Here is a 19,405-nt window from a genome sequence, read left to right as displayed (position 1 = left end):
GCTGACTGTGAGCATCCACTTCTGTGTTTGCTAGGCCCGGCATAGTCTCAGAAGAGACAGCTATATCTGGGTCCTTTCAGCAAAATCTTGCTAGTGTATGCAATGGTGTCAGCGTTTGGAAGCTGATTATGGGGTGCATCCCTAGATCCCTGGATATGGTAGTCTCTAGATGGTCCATTGCATGGGTGTCACTTTGTGCTTGTGGCTCTAAGAAGGGTTAGAGTGATGCCCATTGGGCAGCACACTCACACAGCATGCTCAGTCGTGAGGCTCTTTCTTCTGTGTTTTTTTATCCATCTATATTTAGGCTTTATCTGGGAATCCTGTGATGTCCATTCAATGCCTAACTCATTGTACACGATATGTAGTGATCCTCCTGAAGCACCAGTCTCACTCTGATGACTGTACCTGGAACAAGCATTCAGATCAAATGCACAAATACTCAGTAGTTGTTAGTTTGGTTGAGTTTTCTACCAAAAGGTGGACACAACTTCCTCTTTGTAATGTATTCTCAGTTTCTGCAATACTCAAAAGAATGGAATGCAAGCAAGCCATATGCCCTTCTGAGGTGAGGCAACTACAAGGCTGTACAATTCTTTCACCTAAAACAAGAGGAAAGAGTGATAAAGGTACTGTGACAATTCTAATTGTATAATGGTTGATAATTCTTTTGTCTCCTAGGCCAATTTATAGAAATGTTTAAGGCTATATTTCCTATGGAAACAATGGTGATATATCTATGTCTTTAACTGAACTACGACCACAGAATTTAGAAATGCATTCCGTTATTGGTCTCAGTCATAGCCCTGTGTCTACAATAACTGCTTTCAACTCTAAAGCCTTTTGTTTGGGAGGGGGTGGGTTTTGTGCACCAGTCAGTGACTACATAGGTTTTTCCCTAAGAGAGTTAGCCCCATTACACAATCCACTCCCCAGTGACAAATTTCTCAATTCAAAAAGGAAGATACACATTTTACCCACAAAAATGTGTTTTAACCTCACCATACCGATGGGCAGCAGATTTATTTCTTTGTGCAGTTCTCAGGAGAATCTTACCCAAAGTATAGAGATGAGTCATCAGCCTCTGTAGCCATTGAGCTCAAGGAATACTTCATTAAGGGTTCAGCAATCCCTGTGTGAGTGTTCCAGCTTCCTAGCATCTGTCTCCGGTAACCCCACCTAGTGAGATCCCATGCACTGACAAGCACCAACAGTCAGCAGAAGCCTGGGCAGTGCTCTTTATCTCCCTGAAGACATTCACAAGTATGGTAGATGAGAAAGTCCACATGCTTGATCAGATCAGAGAGTTTGAGTGTAGGAAGACACTACATTAAAATGAATAGGTTGAGTGTATTTGATAACTGGACTTACAATAGAAATGGCTCATTACATTTAGAACTGGTGGAAAGGCTTAACAGACTAGACAACATTAACATGATCTCAAAGAGCCATGTTATGAACAATTTATGGGCAATGTCTACTAAGAACTCCAGTCAGCCCTTGGTTATTGAGTAGTGCTAGATCAGTCTCTTTGTTATATATACATCTTTAAATGCAATCTCAATTTTGAGTTCCAATATTACTTCTATCACTGGTGGTCAGTCTTCATGCTGCCTGTTGAGTCTGAGCACTCAGTCCAACAATATAGGAAACTCTGAGTTATATAGGAAACTCTGAGTTATATAGGCAACTCTGAGTTATATAGGCAACTCTGAGTTATATAGGAAACTCTGAGTTATATAGGCAACTCTGAGTTATATAGGCAACTCTGAGTTTTATCTGCAACTCTGAGTTATATAGGCAACTCTGAGTTATATCTGCAACTCTTAGTTATTTAGGCAACTATGAGTTAATATATGGCAACTGTGAGTTATATAGGCAACTCTGAGTTATATAGGCAACTCTGAGTTATATAGGCAACTCTGAGTTATATAGGCAACTCTGAGTTATATCTGCAACTCTGAGTTATATAGGCAACTCTGAGTTATATATGGCAACTGTGAGTTATATAGGAAACTGTGAGTTATATAGGCAACTCTGAGTTATATCTGCAACTCTGAGTTATATAGGCAACTCTGAGTTATATAGGCAACTCTGAGTTATATAGGCAACTCTGAGTTATACAGGCAGGGTTTGGCTAGGATGCTGGATGTGTTAAAGTACCTTCACAGTCAGGCCTTTGGCTTGAAAAGAATTTGTCACAGAGAACTAATGTGGGCAGGATGTATAGTCCAGTTGGTTCAGTGTATTCCTAGCATGTGAAAGGACCTAGTTTTGATCCCACTGAGTATAATATGTGCCCATGTGGGCACACTTGTGTGAACCCAGATCTCCTGAACTGGAGTAAAGAGACTCATAAATTCAAACCCATCCTTTTATACGTTGGTATTTTAAGCCTAATCTTGGATTAAAGGCCTTCTGGGAATTTAAAAAAAGCACATATAAAGAGTGGGCTTGAGGCAAATGCTCCCTGGAAAAGGAGGTTATAGAAGCTGGACTTTGATGAGTCAGAGTAGAGCAGGTATGGTATAGACTTATAAAATAATTTGGAGTCTAAGTATTTCTAAGAAATATATAAGAATCTATAATCCCTGTTGATCCAAATCATTCACTGGGAGGTGTGTGACAGGTTGAAGATGCAGAAGGAAGGCCACATATTTGTACTAAGCCATGGCTCTCCACTCCTTTTGGATAAAACTCCAATTTTGAGTCAGGGATTTAAAAGAGACCATCTCTCTCTCTCAAGCTGCTTCTGTCAGAATTTGATCACAATGAAAAGAATATAATATAGTAGCCAAAGGTGAAAAATAGGAGGTTGAACAATATTCTGTATTTCCCAGCTCAGTTAATGCAATACTATATGTTCTCCATGACTTGTAAAAGCTATGATTAGGGAAAAAAATGAAAACTCAACAACAGTCATGTTCACCGATCTGGATCCAGTGGAACACTCACTCTGAGTTCAGTCACCAGACTCTACCTAAATTCCTCTGGTATTTAACAAAACTCATTTCTGACAAACATCTGATATTTAACAAAGAGCATTTCTGCTATACATGAGCTTTTCCTTATGGTTTACCATGTAGAGTTATCTTTTAAACCTCAAAGTCTCATGGGAAGTCCTTCTGAAACTTACATTGTTTGAGAGATAGCTTGGAGAAAAGAAGAATTATACAAGTAACGTTGGATACTTGTGTTTCTCAGAAGGATATGGTTCCCATCTGGTACCATGCCCATAACACGCTCAAGGCCTGCTGCTCTTGTTGTGTTGTCATAGCCACACAGGTGTAGCTATCGCCTAAGGTGTCTGTGTAGTGCTTAACCACAAAATGCAGTGACTTTCCTGAAGTACCATCCTGACGCTGATGACTAAATGGAAACAGGGATGAGGTCATTTTTACAAACACACAACCATGACTAATTTTCTGTTTTGCTGCCATAAAGCTAACATAACTCTCCCTGTTGTGAATGTATTCCCAGTTTCTTCATTCTTTAGAAAATTTTATAGGAAGGACTCAAGTCCCTTCCAGGCTCCGGAGGAACCTCCAGCCCTTGAAGGGACATCCAAAGAAATGCAACCAACTACTAAAAGAGGTACTGTAAATACTGAGGATTTGCTTCAGTTATCTGTAGTAGTTGATTATCCTGTGTACCTTATGTAAAACTGAACAGATTTAGCATATTTTAATAAATGAAAAATGCTAATGTATCTATCTCGTCAGTAGAAATAGCAACTCTAAAATGTACAAATGTACCTAAAGCTCACTTCAGCTCTCATTGAATAACATGAACTAGAGGAAAGCTGAGGCACATGTTGGATAAGCCAGTGTGCTTCTCCTGATGTAGGCAGGAAGAGGTGAGCCACTCTCAGTACTGCTTGCCCCCACGTGTGGGTGATCCATGTGGATTAGATCTGAAGGATCTCCAGAGTAGAGGTGAATTATATAAAAATCCTTCTTGGTCAGATTGAGTGGAAGAAGGTCCCAGCAGTGGTCATGGTACACTCTGTGTTTGGGAGAATGAGAGATTGGGAAAGAAATCATAAGGACAAGGAAAACAGAAAGTTTCTCTGATTTTCCTCTTTCAGGGGCATAAGGATAAGCAGTAGCTGTCTATGGAAATGATACCTAAATTATTTTCCACCCCTTTAACAAAATACTTTGAGAAAAACAACCTAGGGATGAACGTTTTAATTTGCCCCTTAGCTTGAGAATGCTGAGCATCTATCAAGAGAAGCCGAAAGTGGTGTCAGGTCATAACCACGGGTCAAGGTTTAGACCTGTTTCAAGGGCACCCAGAGAATGGCACAGCTAAATTGGCAGAAAGACTTTTGAGTTTGACCTGGGAAATAAAGGTCAACTTTATGATTTTTAGCTCATTTGCAGTCTCTTCTCCTCACCCTGCACTGACTGGCATGTAACATGACAAAGTCAATGGAGATTAGAGAGCTGGCCCTGTCTTACAACCACTGATCTAGTGGGTGGGGAAGAACCTTGACTTTGGCCCAGCTTTGGTCATTTATTTTTCATGTATTCTGAGATCAATCTATAAGATGCAGAGGGTGGACTTGATAGTTCCCATGACCTAGTATCCGTGTACTAGGGCTTAAGAACATGATTTCAGCCCTCCTAGGACCTATCTGGACATTGCCTGTCTATCCTCTATGCTTTAGTGTACTTGAATATTTCACTTTTAGAATAAGAACTCCGCTTCCTCCAAATGTCTTCAGTAGATTTAGGGAGGTATATCTACTTCTCCTGCATTCTCATTGTGTACTGCTAGCTTTGGCCATCTGTATAATTTGAATACATTCTGTCTTTACTGTAATCCCAGGGGCTCCTGCTTCTAAGCAGTGTGCTCCATAAAGACCCAGGCCTCTCCTCCAGCCCACTCTCTTCACTCTCCTAACACCTTATAAGCTCTTTCCCTTGTCCTTCTCCAACATCTTCCTCCTTATCATTACCAACTTGATTCTGAGCTCTGTGCCTGGCAATGCATGAGATTTGGGGCTCCCTTAGCATCTGGAGAGAGACAGAGAGAAAGAGAGGCAGAAACAGAGACAGAGACCGAAGATAGGAGAGAGAGAGAGAGAGAGAGAGAGAGAGAGAGAGAGAGAGAGAGAGAGAGAGAGAGAGAGAGAGAGAGAAGAATAGAATGGCCTGGTGTACTGGCACACACTTTTCATCCCAGCACTTGGGAGGAAGAGGCAGGTATATCTCTGAGTTCAAGGCCAGCCTGGTCTACAGAACAAGTTTCAGGACAGCTACACAGAGAAATCATATCTGAAAGGTACCCTGGATTATCTAATCCTCGAGAGATTATCCTTGAGAGTTCCTACTAGATGCAACCTAGCATAAGTTTAAACTCATATTTCTTGGTCTTAGAAGACCAACTCTCTGGTCTTCAAGTGATTGATATGAGTAAGAGACTTGAAACATTGGAAGACTTTCTTGCTGTCATCTTTTGCTATCAGCACAGTGCAAGTGATCCATTTTCTTCTCTTCCTTGCTCCTCATTGACTCAGTGCTTTCACTGAGGATGCTCCAATAGCCACTCAATCTAGCCTTTAGAGCACAGACATCCTGTTGTATAAGTTAAGAAGTGCTCTCTAAGGAAGCCATGGCCCACAGCCACCAGCTGTTCACAGTTACTCTGTCTTCCTAGGCAGTCACAATGCACCTGAAATTAAGGAGATATTTTATAGAGAAGAAGAGTTGGAATATCTTGATGAGGTAAGGTGACTTTTCTTTGGCGAAAATAGAAATGTTGCTGTCTGAATTTCCTATTTCATTTGAGTTTGGCTCTCAAAATATGGTAGCATTGTTATGCATACTTTGCTCTGTTTTCTGGGATGATGGAATAGTCCCTTATCAATAAAAGCCTTATGGGGAAAGAACTTTTGTGAATGGCACAGTTAGGTCCAGAATGGATGCTAGCACCCATCCCTCTTGGAAATGATGTTCTTCCTTGAATTGACTACTTTGCAGTTGATGACTGAACGGAAATTAAAGATGCATCATTCACAAATGATGTGGGTTTGTCACAGATATACCTTACCTCTTTTGGCAGTACCATGCCTTTTCAGTACCAAGGAAGAGAAATAAAGACATGTGCCTACAAGTCACATGGAGTTGCCCTCATAATGTCTTTTTTTTTTTTTTCTGTAATTTCAGGGTTCCTTGGAAGAATCTCAAAGCTGTAAGTATTATTTAACTCCTTGCTGAGAAAGAAAATATAACTGCTAAGACAGGTGTGGCATCTCTTACTGGCTTCTCTTTGTTGGGCCAACCAACTTGTTATTTCAGGAAGCAAGGCATCAAGTTTTTTTTTGGAGGTTTGGTTTTGTTTTGTTTTGTTTTATTTTTTAAGGTTCTTCTAGATATACTTTTATAGTCAAATTTTCGCATAGGTTTCCGTGAGACTGTGTACACAGAGGATGCTGTGGGTTGTGTGCTTCAGTGGCCTGTGATTTTGAGTGTATGAGATCCTGTGTGGTGTTATGGTTTATGGGAGACATAGTTCACACTTTAATTGAAATTTATAGTTTATTATCTCATTGGTCTCCTTGGCATTTGTGCCTGGATATCATCCTTGCTTCAGAAAACAACCTAAGAATTCCTGGCTCTCAAAACTGTATACAAAGAGAAAGTGAAAACATGAGTCTGTTCATGCTGTGGGATGCCCTTGCTTCCTTGGTTGAGCCTTAAATTCATCTAAGAAGATCTGAAGACAATAGCATCATGGCTGAGAGTGCAGCATGTAGTTCAGGGGTGCTGCCCATCCATGAAGAGTTGTGTCTGCTGTCCAGTTGACTGCATATGTAAACTAAGATATTGCCACAGATGCTTGAAAGCATTCATGTGAAAAGTCCGAAGACTCCCTGCTGTGTCTGGTCTTTTTACACAGTTCTTTGAAGTAAAAAGCAATCATGAAGGACCCTAAGGTGGCTACATCAGTAGGTTTTAGACTCCTTTAAGAAGCTGATCTGAAATATAAAAATAAATTACTGGAGTACTATAGTATACTTGATTATAGCACTGTGAGATATAAGATTTTCCAAACTTGCTTGCCAATCACCAAGGAAAGATTCAGTTAAACAGTCCTCTGCAATTCTGAAAAACACCTCTTTGTGGCACAAATCTAGTGCTAACAATTATACATACTGAGCTTTAAAACTTTTCTTTAATTAAATCATGTCATTTTTCTTTTTTCTGTTTCTGACCATCCCCATACTCCCTACCTTGTTCTCTCTCAAAATCATGTCTTCTGAACACCATTTATGTGTGTGTGTGTGTGTGTGTGTGTGTGTGTGTGTGTACATTGTCCTCCACAAGTGTTGGTTTTAGATTGTGAAAAGAATGTGGGAAGCATGTAGATCATCCCCACACTATTCATTTCATTGTGATTCCATTCTATGGAATGTTTGCCACTGAAGAAACTACCAGAAAAACATGGTTAGTGCAAGCTTTGTGAAGCAGATTCCTTGGTAAAATTCTTTTCTCATCCAAGGACAGAAAATATGTAGATCTATTGGTCCACTCTAAAAATAATGTCTGCTCCAGAGAAATGCTATGCAGTAACCCCACCTCAGTCCTGCTCCAACACAATTTCTGAGGTAGTCCTTTCCCTGATATATGCCTGTCCCGTTGTAGTCCATGCACTGAGCTGAGGAGTGAAGCATGACACCACTGAAGGTTAAATGCCATGTAGTTCATTGTACTTGAGCAATCACCTTCGGGGTTTCTGTGAGGCTCACTTGGTTTTCAGGGTTCTGGGGTACACAGATGTATTGCAGAGGGGAGACATTTTCATAGTCTTTATTTTCTTATGTTCACCACTGGCACTCTATAAGCCATATTCCATTGGATACCCTAGATTATCTGATCCTCGAGAGATTATCCTTGAGAGTTCCTACTAGATGCAACCTAGCATAAGTTTAAACTCATATTTCTTGGTCTTAGAAGACCAACTCTCTGGTCTTCAAGTGATTGATATGAGTAAGAGACTTGAAATATTGGAAGACTTTCTTGCTGTCATCTTTTGCTATCAGCACAGTGCAAGTGATCCATTTTCTTCTCTTCCTTGCTCCTCATTGACTCAGTGCTTTCACTGAGGATGCTCCAATAGCCACTCAATCTAGCCTTTAGAGCACAGACATCCTGTTGTATAAGTTAAGAAGTGCTCTCTAAGGAAGCCATGGCCCACAGCCACCAGCTGTTCACAGTTACTCTGTCTTCCTAGGCAGTCACAATGCACCTGAAATTAAGGAGATATTTTATAGAGAAGAAGAGTTGGAATATCTTGATGAGGTAAGGTGACTTTTCTTTGGCGAAAATAGAAATGTTGCTGTCTGAATTTCCTATTTCATTTGAGTTTGGCTCTCAAAATATGGTAGCATTGTTATGCATACTATGCTCTGTTTTCTGGGATGATAGAATAGTCCCTTATCAATAAAAGCCTTATGGGGAAAGAGCTTTTTTGAATGGCACAGTCAGGTCCAGAATGGATGCTAACACCCATCCCTCTTGGAAATGATGCTCTTCCTTGAATTGACTACTTTGCAGTTGATGACTGAAAGGAAGTTAAAGATGCATCACTCACAAAAGATGTGGGTTTGCCACAGATATACCTTATCTCTTTTGCCGTCTACTAATGTTGGCAGTACCACACCATTTAGTACTTAGGAAGAGAAATAAAGACATATGCCTACAAGTCACATGGAGTTGCCCTCATAATGTCTTTTTTTTTTCCCCTGTAATTTCAGGGTTCCTCGGAAGAATCTCAAAGCTGTAAGTATTATTTAACTCCTTACTGAGAAAGAAAATGTAACTGCTAAGATAGGTGTTGCATCTCTTACTGGCTTCTCTTTGTTGGGCCAATCAACTTGTTATTTTGGGAAGCAAGGCAACATGTTGTTTTTTGGGGTTTTGTTTTGTTTTATTTTTTTAAGTTTTTGACTTTTATAGTCAAGTTTCTGCATAGGTTTCCATGAGACTGTGTACACAGAGAATGCTGTGGGTTGTGTGCTTCAGTGGCCTCTGATTTTGAGCGTATGAGATCCTGTGTGGTGTTATGGTTTATGGGAGACATAGTTCACACTTTAATTGAAATTTATAGTTTATTATCTCATTGGTCTCCTTGGCATTTGTGCCTGGATATCATCCTTGCTTCAGAAAACAACCTAAGAATTCCTGGCTCTCAAAACTGTATACAGAGAGAAAGTGAAAACATGAGTCTGTTCATGCTGTGGGATGCCCTTGCTTCCTTGGTTGAGCCTTAAATTCATCTAAGAAGATCTGAAGACAATAGCATCATGGCTGAGAGTGCAGCATGTAGTTCAGGGGTGCTGCCCATCCATGAAGAGTTGTGTCTGCTGTCCAATTGACTGCATATGTAAACTAAGATATTGCCACAGATGCTTGAAAGCATTCATGTGAAAAGTCCGAAGACTCCCTGCTGTGTCTGGTCTTTTTACACAGTTCTTTGAAGTAAAAAGCAATCATGAAGGACCCTAAGGTGGCTACATCAGTAGGTTTTAGACTCCTTTAAGAAGCTGATCTGAAATATAAAAATAAAATTACTGGAGTACTATAGTATACTTGATTATAGCACTGTGAGAAATAAGATTTTCCAAACTTGCTTGCCAATCACCAAGGAAAGATTCAGTTAAACAGTCCTCTGCAATTCTGAAAAACACCTCTTTGTGGCACAAATCTAGTGCTAACAATTACACATACTGAGCTTTAAAACTCTTTTATTAATTAAATCATGTCAGTTTTCTTTTTTCTCTTTCTGACCATCCCCATACCCCCTACCTTGTTCTCTCTCAAATTCATATATTCTGAGCTGTGTGTGTGTGTGTGTGTGTGTGTGTGTGTGTGTGTGTGTGTGTGTGTGTGTGTGTGTGTGATGTATGTATGTGTCTCTCCTGTTTGGTTTTAAAACACCAAATAATCTGCTCTGAAAACTTACATGCAAATAATGCAAAGTATGGATCAGCTTGATTCCTTTTTTACTGTTTAAAAGGGTTTTAGTTAAGGAACCAGGATCCTATGTATCTTTTTGTTCTGGTTTTCCCCTCTTTTAAACATCCTTGTACACTGTAGAACGGACTCAAAGCAGTCCAGGCTATCTCCATATACTCATGTGCAAATTGAGAATGTTCCTTGAGGCTTTTAAAATCACTAGTTATTAACAACCTGACAGATACTCTGTTTTATCCTATATTTCCCAGATGGTATCAATGTTCCAGAATCCCGAGAAACCGTAAGAATGCCTTTGTTAGTCTTCTATAGAAATGCAGGTCTGATTGTATTCCAATTGTGTTGCCTTTTGAAAATTGGTTTTCTCTGTGGAATTCAGAGAATTGTTTGTCTATTTGTCTGTTTTACCAGTAGATCTCCAGCTCTCTGGTGTTATGGATATCACCATATTCATTAAAATTGTACCATAGAGGCAGTTCCCTCAAAAGTGACTTTTCATGGTCTAATAAGAATTATGTGCCTACAATACAAATGGGCTGGAAAGTTCACTGTTGGAAAGACTCTTTCCATCTCTACGTGTGTCATATGCAGCACCATATGGTATCTGTCTATTGTTCTCTAAATCATCCAGAGAAAGCCAGGCCATTGTGATGTATATGATATGAGCCAATCCTGACAATGGTTTCTTTTTTATAATTGCAGATTACTTCCACCATGAGACAGCGTTGTAAGTATCTGAAATCCCTCCCTTGTTCAAGAAATATCTTAGTGTTTCATTTCTGAGAAACCTCACTCCGGATCCCTGTTGTGAAGAAGGGCTGAAGGTTAAATGAGAGATATTTGTTCTGCCATACACATTCCATGGAATATCTCAAGAAGAACTGGGGTTAATTTCAAGCCAGTGTGAATTCATGTGGCATACTCTGTTCAGATTTTCTTCCAGATATTGATAACATAGAAGACACAGATACTGAAAATGCACAAAAAGCTGTGGATAGTCAATCTGGTGAGTAACAGAATGCCCCATTGGACATCAACAGGAAAGGGGCTCATGAAGCAGTCGGGCTATACATTCTGCTTGCCAGGCTGAGGCAGTGGGAAGGGCATCAGTGAGATGTAGGTTGGTTTGATTCTCCTTCCAGCTGGAATGGTAACATATAGAAGCAAAGCACAGCAAACCCCACTGGCACTTAAAGATGAGGCAGGGGAGTTGGGGGAATGGCTTTTTAAGCAAGAGCACTGACTGCTCTACCACAGGAATGAGATTCTAATCTCAGCAGCCCACATTGCTTCTTACATCCATCTGTAAGGCCAGTTCCAGCGTATCTGATGCCCTCCTCTGATGTTGATTTGCACTGCATGCAAATGGTACACAGGTACTCACGTGCAGGCAATACAGCTGAAATAAACAGAAATAAAAGCATTCTCCCTGCCTCTGATGATGCCAAAACTCCAAGCCTTTGATTGTGAGAGATCTCCTTGTGCACTGCTTGTTTGACATCTGGCGTTCACTTATGATTGCTGATTTATGATAGAATTATCAGTGGAGTACAACTCTCTATACTCACTGATATGAACCTGAATACAAAGGTCATAAAGTGCGGGCCCAATAATGCCAAAGAAGGAAATCCCCTTCCAGCTGGTCCTGCAGGGTTTACCTCTCTTGCCTGTTAAGTCTCTCTATAAAGGACACTCTATGGATGGATGGCATAGTGTGTGGCCTGGCCTCACTGCAGCACCCTCTGTAACATAGGAGTCAATGAGCCAGTGGAAAGCTGAAGCTAATCTGGTGTGAACCAATGTGGCTATGTCTTCTACAGGCAGAAATGAGTGAGCCACTCTGTTTATTTTCATGCAGAATCAACTCAGCTAGAATACTGGGACCTGAGAAATAAATCGTCTACTGTTTCTCCTGGTAGGTAACTGCATTCTCAGTCTTTACTCTCATATGGGGAAGGTGTCAGAAGGGGAAAAGCATAGAGGGAAGGCTATATGTGAGCTCATTACTAGCCTGTGCTCTTCACACTAAACTGACCTGTAGGGTGAATGGGTCAAAGAACATGTTGACACCTGTATTGGAAACTCTGGCCTAGTAATTGACAGTGAATCTAGAACTCTGGTCCAGCTATGACCTCCTTTTCAGACATTCCTAGTTCAGAGTATGCACATATGTTCCCAGGATTTAAAAGGCTTGGCCATTTGTATTTTCTTTCCAGTGTCCTTTCTAGCTGTCTCTCCTACCTGTGTCCTAACCTCATTTTCCTGCCTTGTCTCATCAGATCTCCTTGCTTTGTCTTCCTGTGTGTCACATCTTTCCTCTGAGCTCTCTGGGACTTTTGTGTACTTCATGCTTAGTACATTTCTCACCTGTCTTCTCTTGTCTAGAGTATGAATCAATGGCGAGTATATTGCCCAAAGTCTTCTGTGAAACCCCAGCAGTGGGGTCAGGTTTTCCTTTATTGAGAAGTATAAATGTATGTATGCATGTATGTATGCATGTATTTGTGTATGTTTTTCTGTCTGTCTGACTGTCCTGTATTCTACTTTGGATGCATTGATTCTGCCTTTTGTAAACTCAAGGACTCCTCTTTCTGATCAATGTGTCCACAGAGATGCAGGAGCCCACCCCATAGGCAACATTGTCTGACCATGATTCTGTCTCTTATCCACAGCCTTTCCCAGCCTCTTCCCTATTTCCTGAGTAAAATGGTGACTCTACTTTGTGCCTAGTAATCCATAAAAACCCTTCTACTTTGTTACTGATTCTGCTAACTGGGTTGTATTGGCCACCTGATGTGACCTAAACCATCTAATATGTGGTTTCCTGCATTTCCTCCCATTTTGTGCCTAAGTTTATTCAGTTGTACTCTTCCCTTGAAATTTGGCCTCACTTGAATCCCATAAAAAGTTCATATTACAGCCAAAAAGCAAATGGGAAGTATATACAATGAGACATTGCTTAGGGACATGCTCAGTAAGACATAGTTGAATCTTACTGGATCATCTGGTTCATGCCTTCCCTTGTGGAACAGTGGGGAAAGGTTGTATTTGCCCCACTGGGGAAAGCAGGGGAACTCAACAGAGGAGGACAGGGTTGCTGAGCACAGCACAGTCAGCAAGCAATGCTTTGTTTCTGATGTAAGAGGAGACCCAAAGGGAACGTCCAAAAGTTGCAACCAACAAAATAACAACGAATAGAATTTATTCCCAGACAATGTTGATATAAGAAAGGTAGGGTATGTGTTTGAAGTCACTCACCAAGTAAGGTAAACTTGATCCTTGCAAGAGATACCCAACAGGGTCTCAGAGCTTTGTGCCACAACTCATGTACTATTTTGAACCTATTTCTACTCTATTTCCAGTGGTCAACATACTTCTGGTCCCAGAACAAAAAACAGAAGATAAATAAATAAAGTAGAAGAAAAGAAAAAAAGAGGAGGCACTACTTTTTATTAAAAGCCTCCATATTACTTTTTATTAAAAGCGTCCATATTGCTCCAGTAAGTACAGCAAACCCAGAGGCTTCAGGAACTTAAAAAGGATTGAAGGGATTGAGGGGGAGTTCACAGAGAAACAGAAACGAAGACAGACATTCTGAGCCTCCAGTTTACCAGGATAAAGAATTGCTGTATCAAAACCTTGAGAGTTGTCAGGAGATATTGAGAAGAGAAGGATGGATGCAGGGGGGCTGATCGTGAGGGGGTTGGGGTTTGGAAGGACAATGTTAACAAGGTAGAACAGTACTCTGAGGTACAAATCCCAAGGTGGGAAGGAATCTGGCATCCAAGGAAACCAACAGAACATGGAAAATCCCCATGGAGAGTTTCTTACTTAGGGTTACCATTGCTGTGAAGAAACACCATACAGAACTTGGGAAGGACAGGGTTTATTTGGCTTACATATCCTTAATCACAGACCGTTGAGAGAAGCCCATTAAGGAAGTCAAACAGTGATGGAACCTGGGGGCAACATTGATGCAGAGGCCATAGAGGACTCCTGCTTACTGCTCCTTAATGGCTTACACAGCCCACTTTCTTACAGAATATAGGATGATGACTCTATGGATGGCCCCACACAGAATAGGCTGAGCCATCTCACATCAATCACTAATTAAGAACATGATCTGTAAGCTTGCCTCCAGCCTGGTCTTGTAGAAGCAATTTCTCCACTGAGGCACCCTCCTCTCAGATGACTTTAGCTTGTGTCATGTTGATCAAAATAGCGAAGACTAAGGACATGAGAATGGAAGGCAAATACATAAGTCATGAAGTACCATAAGGTTGGTGGTACTACTCATGTCAAAGAATATATAAATAGCATCAAGAGTCAGAGTCGGGAAGTAAGGCTGAAAGGTGAGATTGGAGAAACCTCGCCAGGCCAGACTCAATAACACCCAGTAAAGGGGTGAAGAGACTTGATGGAAGGAGAAAGGTTCAGGAGCTCTTTCCACTTCAAGGTAGCAAAGTCTCAAAGATCTGTGGTGCCATTCAGCTAGAAACCACACCGCTACCCTGCCAGGGTTTTCTCTAGGTATGAGTTACTGGAGGCATGGAGAGTTGGAAAAGACAGGAAGGAGACCTTGAACATAGGAAAGTTGATATTCTCAACTATGACAGCTGGGCGGCCTAGGAAAGGGCTGTCCAGCCACTGCATAGTTTCATGTCTTTTGATATAACCCTTTATTTCTCTGTTCATAAGCTCCAGGCCTAGTTATGAATGAGGGGGACTTTTGGTAACTGGAATCAGAGAGGTGCTAGCAATGGCCAGGACAACCTTAGTACAATGCTTCTTCCAGGTCTCTGAATCCAGGGACAATGACTTTGTTACCTGTGAAGCCTCTGGTAAGATCTAGATCCTTGCTTTACTCTTGAATCTCCATTTTCAGCCTCCTTAGACCCCTAATCCCACTGATACTGTGCTTCCGAGGTTATCCTGTCATTTCAAACTTAATTATAGAAATGTCAAGGTGTGTTGGCTCATTTTGTCAACTTGTAACACAATCTAGAGTTATCTGAAAGGTGGAAATCAATTGAGAAAGTGATTCCATAAGATCCACCCATAGAGCATTTTCTTTCCTTTATGTTTTTCCACTAATTTATTTATTCACTTTACATCCCAATCTCAGCCTCAGCTCCTCCTAGTCCTCCCTCCCTGGCTCACATGGCCCCTTATACCACTCCCCAATCCACTTGTCTTCTCAGAAGTGGGAGTTCCCTCAACAGAAACCAACCCATCCTGGCACCTCAAGTCACTGCAGGACTAGGTATATATTCTTCCACTGAGGTCAGACAGGACAGCCCAGTTAGGAGAGCAGGATCCACAGGTAGACAGCAGAGTCATGGTAAGCCACCATTCCAGTTGTTGGTGCATCTGTATGAAGACCAAGATGTACATCTGTGCAAGGTGGCTAACCCAGTACTTATATGCTCTTTGGTTGGTGGTCACTCTCTGGAACCCACCAAGGGTACAGGTTAATTGACTTTGCTGGTCTTTATTTAGAGTCCATATCCCCTCCAGGTACCTCAATCCTTCCCACAAATCTTCCACAAGATCCTGAGCTAGTCTTGAATCTCCATTATCAGCCTCCTAAGGCTGTGAGTCTTTGGGTGGAGCTTCTCAGAGGACAGTTATGTTAGGCTCCTGCCTATCCAAGTACAGCCGAGTATCATTAAGAGTGTTAGGGATTAGCTCTTGCCCATGGGATGGTTCTCAAGTTGAGCCAGTCATTTCCTCAGTCTCTTTGACATCTTTGCCCCTGAACTTTTTGTAGACAGGACAAATTTTAGGTGAAATGATTTGTGGGTAGGTTGGTGTTCTTATCCCTCCACTAGGAGTCCTGCCTAGCTATGAAATGGCCACTTCAGGCTCTATATGCCCCAATGCTAGGAGTCTCAGCTAGAGTCACCCCCATATACTTCCTGGAGTCTCCTCCACCCCAGGTCTCTGGCACCTCCTAGAGATCCCTGCCCCATATCCCATCTGTTTTCCGTTCACTCTCTCAGCCCTCTTTCCCACCCTGCTTCCTCCATCCATCCACCTCCAATCACAATTTTGTTTCCCCTTCTGAGTGAGATTGAAGCATCCTCTCTCAGGCCCACGTTGTTACTTGGCTTTTTAGGGTCTGTGGATTATAATATGGGTAGCCTGTATTTTATGGCTAGAATCCACTGATAAGTGAGTATATGCCATGCATGTCCTTTTGAGTCTGGGTTACCTTACAGAGCATGATATCTTCTAGTTCCACCCATCTGCCTGCAAATTTTAAGATGTCCTTGTTTTTAATAACTGAGTAGTATTCCATTAGTTAATAAACCACATTTTCTTTTTCCATTCTTTGGTTGAAGGGCATCTGGGTTGTTTCTAGTTTCTATCTGTAACAAATAAAGCAGCTATGGATACAGTTCAGCACGTGTCCTTGATGGTGGAGCATCTTTTCAGTATTTGCCCAGGAGTGATACAGCTGGATATTTAAGTAGAACTATTCTGAGAAACCGCCAAATTGATTTCCAGAGTAGCTGTTTGCACTCCCACTAGCAGTGGAGTAGTGTTCCCCTTGGTCCACATCATTGCTAACATGTGATGTCTCTTGAGTTTTGGATTTTAGCCGTTCTAATGGGTATAAGATGGAATCTCAGAGATGATTTGATTTGCATTTCCCTGATGACGAAGGTCATCAATCATTTCTTTAAGTGTTTCTTGGCCATCCAAGATACCTCTCTTAAGAATTCTGTTTAGCTCTGTACTCCATTTTTTTATTTGGGTTAATAACCCAAATAGAACGTAATAAGTTGGTGTGTAACTTCCTAGGTTCCAAAGATAGTTTGGATATTTTACCACTCTCAGATGTAGAGTTGGTGAGATTTTTTTCCTATTGTGAAACTTTTCAATTTCATGAGGTCCCATTTATGAAATGTTGATTGTATTGCCTGGGCCAGTGGTATTCTGTTCAGGACATCGTCTTCTCTACCAATGTATCCAAAGCTATTGTCCCATTTCCTCTATTAGATTTATCTTATCTGATTTAATGTTAAGGTCTTTGATCCACCTGGACTTGTGTTTTGTTCAGAGCAATAAACATGGATCTATTTGCATTCTTCTACATGCAGACATCCAGGTAGACCAGCAATACTTGTTGAATATGCTTTCCTTTTCTCCATTGCATGGTCTTAGGTTCTTTGTCAAAAGTAAATGTCAATAGTTGTGAGGGTTTATTTCAAGGAATTTGACTCTTTTGATCAACCTGTCAGTTTCTATACAAAATATCATGGAGTTTTTATCTCTATTGCTCTGTAGAACACTTGAAATCAGGGATAGTGATACCTCCGGAAGATATTGTATTATATAGGATTGTATTATGTATCCTGGGTTTTTTTTTTTTTTTTTTTTTTTTTTTTTTTTTTTTGCTTTTTCATATGAAGTGGCTAATTGTTTTTTCAAGGTCTGTAAAGAATTTTGTTAGAATATTTATGGGAATTCCATTGAATTTGTAGTCTGCTTTTGGTAAGATGACCATTTTATTATGTTAATTCTATGGATCTATAAGCATGGGAGATCTTTCCATCTTCTGATGTCTTCAGTTTCTTCAGAGACTTGTAGTTCTTGTCATACATGTCTTTTAGTTGCTTAGAGTTACATCAAGGTATTTTATATTATTTGTGGCTATTGTTAAGTGTGTTTCTCTGATGTCTGGCTCAGCATATTTATTGTTTCTATAAAGGAGGAATACTGTTTTTTAGTTAACTTTGTATTTTGCCACTTGGCTGAAGACATTTATCATCTGTAGGCATTCTCGGGTAGAATTTTTTTGAGTCACTTACATATACTGTCATATCCTCTCTGACTAACTATACTTTGACTTCTCTTCCAATTTGAATTCACTTGATCTCCTTCAGTTGTCTTACTGCTCTAGCTAGAACTTCAAGTGCTACATTGAACAGAGATGGAGAGAATGGACCACCTTGCTTTGTCCCTTATTTTAGTGTAAATGTTTTAAGTTTCTATTCATTTAATCTGATGTTGTCTATTAGCTTGCTGTATTATTGTCTTTATTGTGTTTATCTCTATGTCTTGTATTCCGGATCTCTTCAAGGTTTTTAACATGACTGGGTGTTGGATTTTGTCAAGGGCTTTTTCAGCATCTAATCAGATGATCATGTGGGGTTTTTTCCTTTCCTTTTTTTTTTTTTTTTTTTTTTTTTTTTTTGAGACAGGGTTTCTCTGTGTAGCCTTGGCTGTCCTGGAACTCACTTTGTAGACCAGACTGGTCTCGAACTCAGAGATCCACCTGCCTCTGCCTCCCAAGTGCTGCCATGAAAGGTGTGCACCTCCATGCCCTGCAGTAGGGTTTTTCTTTCAGTTTGTTTATATGGTGAATTATGTGATTGAATTTTTGTATATTAAACTATGCCTAAACTCCTGTGATGAAGCCTATTTGATCAGGGTAGATGGTGTTCTTGATGTATTCTTGGATTTGGTTTGAGAGTATTTTATGGGTTATTGTTGTATCAATGTATATAAGGGAAATACGTCTAAAATTCTCCTTCCTTGTTGGCTTTCTGATTTAGCTTTCAATGTGACTGTGGCCTCCTAGAATGAGTTTGGCAATGTTCCTTCTGTTTCTCTTTTGTGGAATAGTTTGAAGAGTATTGGCATTAGCTCTTCTTTGAAAGTCTGGTGGAATTCTGTTCTTAAACTGTCTGGCCCTGAGGTTTTTGTTTGTTTGTTTGTTTGTTTTCTTTGTTTGTTTGTTTGTTTGTTTTTATCAGAAGACTTTTAATGGCTGATTATATTTCCTTATGAGTTAAATGGTAGTTTAGATTGTTTCCGTAATATTTGTTAACTTTTATAAGTGGAATCTAGTAAGAAAATAATCCATTTCCTTTAGATATTCCAATTTTGTGGAGTCAGGCCTTTGAAGTAAGAACTAATGATTCTCTGGATTCCCTCACTTTCTGTTGTTATGTCCCTCTTTTCATTTCTGATTCTGTTAATTTAGATAATGTCTCTTAGCTTTTTAGTTCGATTAGCTAAGGGTTTTGTCTGCCAGGGGCCAGCCTCAGTCGGCTTCCCTCAATCCCTGGAAGAAATCAGGGGTTCCAGATATGGACAAGCAAGGAGTTGGTGCGGATGACAAACAGACACGGACACAGAGAGAGTGTCTATCTGAATGTATTTTTTCCAAGCAAACACCATACTTTTAATACAGAAGAAAAACAAGAAAACTAGGCAGATACATCAGCCAAGGTACATCAACACAAAACAAAGAAAATGCATACATAAAAAGATGGCTGGAGCCAGGCTGTGGTTACCACTGAGAATAGGAACAACTCTTAATTAAGATCAGCTAAACACAGGAGCCAGGTGAATGCTCTGATGCAATGCTAGTCTATTGTTAAACCCACCACCAGGGGTTCTTTAGTAAA

The 19,405-nt window shown here is 40.5% G+C and overlaps 1 long non-coding RNA gene across 1 annotated transcript in view; it reads left to right on the top strand.

Annotated features, from left to right (window-relative positions):
• The window catches only part of 4930579C12Rik (RIKEN cDNA 4930579C12 gene), a 64,779-nt gene that overhangs the window by 40,231 nt on the left and 5,143 nt on the right, over positions 1 to 19,405 (top strand). Inside the window, exons 15-24 of the long non-coding RNA NR_168074.1 lie at positions 516 to 629; positions 3,481 to 3,594; positions 5,665 to 5,732; positions 6,174 to 6,198; positions 8,242 to 8,309; positions 8,765 to 8,789; positions 10,235 to 10,266; positions 10,686 to 10,710; positions 10,915 to 10,989; positions 11,842 to 11,898. This is a non-coding gene — a long non-coding RNA (RIKEN cDNA 4930579C12 gene). The remainder of the gene's footprint in view (positions 1 to 515; positions 630 to 3,480; positions 3,595 to 5,664; positions 5,733 to 6,173; positions 6,199 to 8,241; positions 8,310 to 8,764; positions 8,790 to 10,234; positions 10,267 to 10,685; positions 10,711 to 10,914; positions 10,990 to 11,841; positions 11,899 to 19,405) is intronic.

This window comes from Mus musculus, chromosome 9, assembly GCF_000001635.26.
Source record: "Mus musculus strain C57BL/6J chromosome 9, GRCm38.p6 C57BL/6J".
NCBI classification, from domain to species: Eukaryota; Metazoa; Chordata; class Mammalia; order Rodentia; family Muridae; genus Mus; species Mus musculus.
This window is presented reverse-complemented; position numbering and strand designations above follow the sequence as displayed.